Here is a 6,253-nt window from a genome sequence, read left to right on the forward strand (position 1 = left end):
GAGAGAGAGAGAGAGATCAGACAGGCAAATAAATACTCAGAAGGACAAAAAGGGAATAGTAAAAGCACACGAGGGGAGACCATTAAAGAGCAGGAAGATTGGCCTTCCAAGGGAGGGGGTGTGGGGGGAGGGTATGAAGTGACACTACTGGGAAATGGGGGAAATGGGGGAAATGGTATTGGGGGGTGAACGAGGGCGAAACGATAGAGAGAGAGAAAGAGCGAGAGAGAGAGACACAGAGAGAGAGAGAGAGAGAGAGAGAGAGAGAGAGAGAGGGGGGGAGACAGACAGACCGACAGACAGACAGACAGACAGACAGACAGACAGACAGACAGACAGACAGACAGACAGACAGACAGACAGACAGACAGAGAATATGTTGGGAGAAAGGAAGGTGATTGGAAGGGAGGGAGAGAGAGAGGGAGAGAGAGAGAGAGAGAGAGAGAGAGAGGGAGGGAGGGAGGGAGAGAGAGAGAGAGAGAGGGGGGAGGGAGGGAGGGAGGGAGAAAGGGAAAGAAACAGAGTGAACGAGCGAAAGAAAAAGAAAGCGAAAAAGGAGAGAGAGAGAGAGAGATGTAGAGACATATGAGGAAGGAGAAGTGAGAGATAGAACAGAAAGTGAAAGAAAGAAAGAAAGAACAAAAAAGAAAGGAAGAAAAGAAGAAACAAACAAACAAACAAACAAACAAACAAACAAAGAAAGAAAGAAAGAAAGAAAGAAAGAAAGAAAGAAAGAAAGAAAAAAAGAAAGAAAGAAAGAAGGAAAGAAGGAAAGAAAAAAAGAAAAAAAGAAAGAGGACTAGGGACATAGAAAGAAGAAAGGGAGGGAGAGAGAGAGAGAGAGAGAGAGAGAGAGAGAGAGAGAGAGAGAGAGAGAGAGAGAGAGAGAGAGAGAGAGAGAGAGAGAGAGAGAGAGAGAGAGAGAGAGAAAGGATGCCCAGGGGTCAAGTCTGAATCAATGTGTAAGTTTACAGCTCGGACTGGAGATCTTGCCACCCACATAACAATCCTCCCGCGGTCACACGAGTGTGTGGTGTGACATAGACACTCACATGGCGACCGATACAGCCCCGACATAACACTGCGATGGCGGATACATTGGTTTAATAAACGGCCCTGTTGGGATTTGGATGAGTCAGACTCGAAAAGCGCCAATAACAGCATTATTTAGGGTGCGTGCGCACTCGATATTGCTGCCGAAGTTGAAAGATTTGATGTGATTCTTGTAACATCAAGGAACATTGAAAGAGACCCTCAACGGAAGGCAACCCGTGGTTTTGATTTAATTTGATGTCGAATGATAGGTGAATAGTGCCCACTCGTCAAGAGAAGTACTCGAGGAAGGCCTACCCCAAAGTTCCTGTCTTTTGAGTTGCACTTTATTCCTGATCTTCTTTGATGATGTGACGAACGTGCTGAAATCAAAAAAGACTCGCTACACTGATGATCTTGCTCTCTGGCAGACACGTCACAGCACGGTAGTAGGAGCAGTAAAATTAAATGAAGACCTCAAGAGGCTCCACAGTTACTGTCAGAAATGAAAGCTCAAAATAAACTGCACGAAAACAGTATACACCATCTCTACAAAGAGCCATAAAACAGCCAAAGAAAAACTTCAACTGAAGATAGAAAATGAAAATCTCCCCAAAGAAGAACAACCAACGTATCTAGGAGTCAAGCTTGACCAAAGTCTAACAATGAAAAGCCAAGAGGGGAGCTTAAAGAACAAGGCGAAAAGAAGACTCCAACTTTTATAGAAACTCGCAAGCAGTTTATGGGGATCAGACAAACAAACTCTGAGAGCTCTATACCTTGGTTATGTCCGATCTTCCCTGGAATACAGCAATAGCCTACTCGCTATGTGTAGTACAACTACTTGCAATACCCTTGACAAGGTCCAAAATAATGCCCTTCGTTTCATAAACGGTGGCATGAGATCTACATCTACTGCCGCAGGTGAAATTCTTTCAAATGTTGAACCCTGAGAATTCGCAGAGATAAAGCAGTTTTGGAGCTCCATGAAAGAACCAAAAGAATGTGCCCCAACCACCCAAACAGGAAATTAGTAGAAACATGGAAACCAAAGAAACGACTTCAACAGAACTAACAGAGAGCCACCATCTACCACAAAACTGAAGTGAAACCCAAAGAGTCAACCAAAACATCCCTCATTACATTTCTACGGAAAAACCAATCATTACAACTTCTCTCAGAGACAATAGCACAAAGTCTTCAGACCCAGAGAAGTTGATACTTGCATCAAATCAAACAATCGACAGCTATTCAGATGACTGGATACACGTCTATACAGACGGCTCAGCATTCAAAGGCACAACCAAAGCCGGATATGGAATACTAATACAATACCCAGATGGAAGTTCCAATGAGATCTCTGCAGCCTGTGGAGAGAAATGTAACAACTACGACGCAGAAATGATAGCAGTTGAAACAGCACTATACCATCTCCACACAGTTTTTGACTCATCCAAACAAAACACAGAGTATAGTGATCTTTACTGACCCATTATCAGTCTTGCAAGCAATAGAAAATGACCATCATCTAAACGAAGACTTGACATGTATACTGTTTGGCTCCCATCACCTGATAACATCCTATGGCGTCAACCTAGTAATGCAGTGGATTTCCGGACACTCAAACATACCTAGAAATGACAGAGCAGACACACTCGCTAAAAGGGGATCTAGTTTTAGTTTTAGTAAGAGTTTTACGGCACTTGCAACACAATAAGGTCATATAAGTGCCGAAGAATAGATTATGCGTTACAAGAGAGTAACAAACACAAAAAAGAAGGAGGTGAGATAAGGACGACAGATGTTTGATAGGAAAGAAGGAGCAGACCACACCAGAGCACCCGCCAACCGCCCACAAAGGGGATCTAGACAGGAACAACCCAACATTCCAACTTCATACAACACTGCAAAACAAATAATTAAAAGCAACAGCAAACAAGATTGCTTGAACAGATGGGCCTTGGGAAAAACAGGCAGAGCAGTTACAAACATATGACTACAACAAAACGAAATGACAATATCAACCATCTACAGAGAAAGAAACAGACCACGATCTTCCGCCTACGAACAGAACATATACAGCTCAACTTTCACTTGAACAGAATAAAACCACAACTTCCCCCAATGTGTGACTATGCATTTGAGACAGTGGAACATCACCTTTTCCATTGTACAGCCCTAAATGGCATCAGAGCTACACTTCTCCCTCCGAGACCTAACTTTGACAACACACTCTACCTGTCCCCGAAGGATTATGCGATTGTGCGGCCGCGGCGCGGCGCGTTTTTTTCGCGTAATTCTGCACATTTGCATAATTTTGGATTCCCCGCGTTTTTTCACGTTTTTTTCCTTTTTTTTAAACAAAACAATTAATTTTATTAATTAACGCCTCGCCGTGTGACTAAAGGGATATAATCACCTTAATAAGTCTTATTTAAGTGAAAAGTTGGTTATTTCCCTTGGTAGAAGATCTTGGTTATGGTTTGGTATTTTGTTCCTTCAGCATGTTCAATTTTTCAATCCATCAAAAGTTCTTGTTCTCATGTCTGCTGATGCTTCATGTTTGACAGGTGTACCTGGTTTTAGTAATGTGCCAGCATCAGAGGTCCAGATGTCTTTTTTTTTTCTTTTTTTTTACATTTTTAATTTTTTCTTTCCCAGATCTAGATCTAGATTAGATCTACAGCTGAAGGTTACAGAGATTATCTTTTTTAGTTGTTGTTTTTTATTTTTTTTTACAGATGTGTATTGTTTTCTTTCCAAATACACTACAAATTACTGATACTGATATGTTCTGTTTTAAATTTTTCTGTACTTAAAACATAAAAGTCATGAAAATTTGTGTTGAAAAAGTGCAAAACATGTCGCGAAAGGTGTTATGGTAACTTGCATAATTTGGCATTTTTTGGGCATAATTTGGCCCTCTAAATTCACATAATTCTACGGGGACAGCTCTACGGAACATTACAGCAACTGCAGCAAACCTGCACTTATCACAACATGGCATTGGACAGAAGGGCGAGAGCCCAGATGTTGCTGGATCGATAATAACAACATAACAACAACATGTCGAATGATATCGCAACATGGCTTTCGACATCGATAAATCGTATTGTGAGAGCCTGCAGTCCAACTGACTACATGTATTCTTTCGTATGTTTATAGATGTATGTACGTTTGCACTTATATCTGCCCACGTGCCTATTGTACGCCATACAATATCAACAGAAAACAGATGACAGAAGAAGAACAGAAAGACGATAGAAGACGAGGAAAGCATTGAGCGCAATAGCATTCTCCCACAAAGAAAAAGAAGGAAGATTCTAAAATTGGGAAAAATATGAAAACCACTGATTTACAAATGAATACAACCGAGATGTGTTTTGGTTCCTGGTAAACGAATGACAAATTCATGATAATATGTGTATATACACCTATTAATATAACATCTCGAATTCTCAGTTATTTTCCTACGAATGTTTCTTGTCTTCTCTCCCCAGATTGGGCAAAGAAAGCCCTCACTTTTGGGTCGGGTTCCACAGTTTCTATCCGGAGATGTCTCCGACGGAGATAGACCAGTCAAAAGGCGTCGGTGGCCTAGTGGTTAGGCTCTCGGACTCGCAACCGTAATGTCGTGGGTTCGAATCCCGTCAAGGGCCCGACGTTGTGTCCTTGGGAAAGGCACTTTACACGAATTTTCCTCACTTCACCCAGGTGGGAATGGGTACCCGGCTATAGACAGCGAAAGATCTTGTCAGTTTGTTAGTGTTTGAGCGCTTAATCGGCTGCTCGCACTGTATGCTTCCCGGGAAGCTGAGAATGTTTCGGAGTGTACTATGGTCTGCTGGGGTAATAATATAGTGTAAAGCGCATAGATCCTGCTGTTGAGCGGGGATATGCGCTATACAAATGCTATCTATTATTATTATTAAAAGGCTTGTTTGTGCCTCTAGACCAAGTAAAAAAAATCTGGGGGTTACTGTTCTAACCCATAATTTGATATTTTACAGTTAGGTTTGTACTTTTCTTGAAAACAGTTTGATTTGCATCATTTGTATTCGTTATATTATTATTATCTGTCCTCAGAGAAATTCGCGTGCTCAACCCGCAAGTTGCGTACGCAACTTTTGGCCGTAGCGCAACTTTTGCGCAACTTTTGCCATTTTAGTGAATTCGAAAATTTTTAGGCAATTTTCTGCAAAAGTTGGAAAAATAATCATTTAATTTCGGTAAAAATAACCGAAATTGTCTTCCACAGCTAAAAATAAATAATAAATAACGACGCGAAGGCGTCAATTCGTACCTAAAATTAGATCTACCACTTCCTTTGCTCTACGGGGTGCCCAGTGCCCGTTGCGGATGAGATCGGGTTTGGATGATCGCCCGACTCGTTGCCTGAAAACAACGCGTTTGTTTTTTAGTCAATGAGTCGGGCGCGATCGATTTGTGCCACGATAGCCACTCTGCGCCTTCAGTCTGTCGAGCAAACCGACCCGTCCCGACCTGACCAGGACCTCCATAAAATAGTCCTGTTTGGACTGAATCATCTTCTACTTCTTCTTGATCTAGCTAAATCTAGACTAGATCTAGATATATAAAGTATAAAGTAAACTCAATCGTAAACACGATCGTCTGATTACTTAGCTTGCTTGGTTCCGTAGCACCAGGTGGATAGATCTAATACAAAAATTTGTGAAAGACTTTAAACCTTAGGCCAGGAGGGTAGATCTAGACATGGATCGATTCATCCAGAGAACCTTTAGGGGACGTTCAAATATAACCTTACACCTTTTTGGGGATTTTTGCACCCCCCCCCCCCCCCCCCCTTTATGACTTTCTTTTAACCCCCCCCCCCCGCCCCGAATTTAACAGATATGAAACTGGCAACACAACATATTCAATGAACATTCTTAACAGATTTACTCTATATTTGACAACGCCACCTCACCCTTTCCAAAATTACAAATTATAAACTGACTAATTAGCAGCTAGTTCCAACATCGGGACATTATAATCAATATTGACGCAACTGATTACTTTTACAAGCTTCCTACCCAGACATAAATATCTGGTAGTGAATGATGACATTGCTTAGTTAATCATTTTAAACTTTTGTCACAGGGGAAATGTCAAGGTGCTTTATGACATGCATTACTCTACAGTGAGAGGTGGCAACATTCCATGGAACCCAATAGGAGAGACATTTCCGATGATATTTAGC

Source organism: Aplysia californica, unplaced genomic scaffold (assembly GCF_000002075.1).
Source record: "Aplysia californica isolate F4 #8 unplaced genomic scaffold, AplCal3.0 scaffold00285, whole genome shotgun sequence".
NCBI classification, from domain to species: Eukaryota; Metazoa; Mollusca; class Gastropoda; order Aplysiida; family Aplysiidae; genus Aplysia; species Aplysia californica.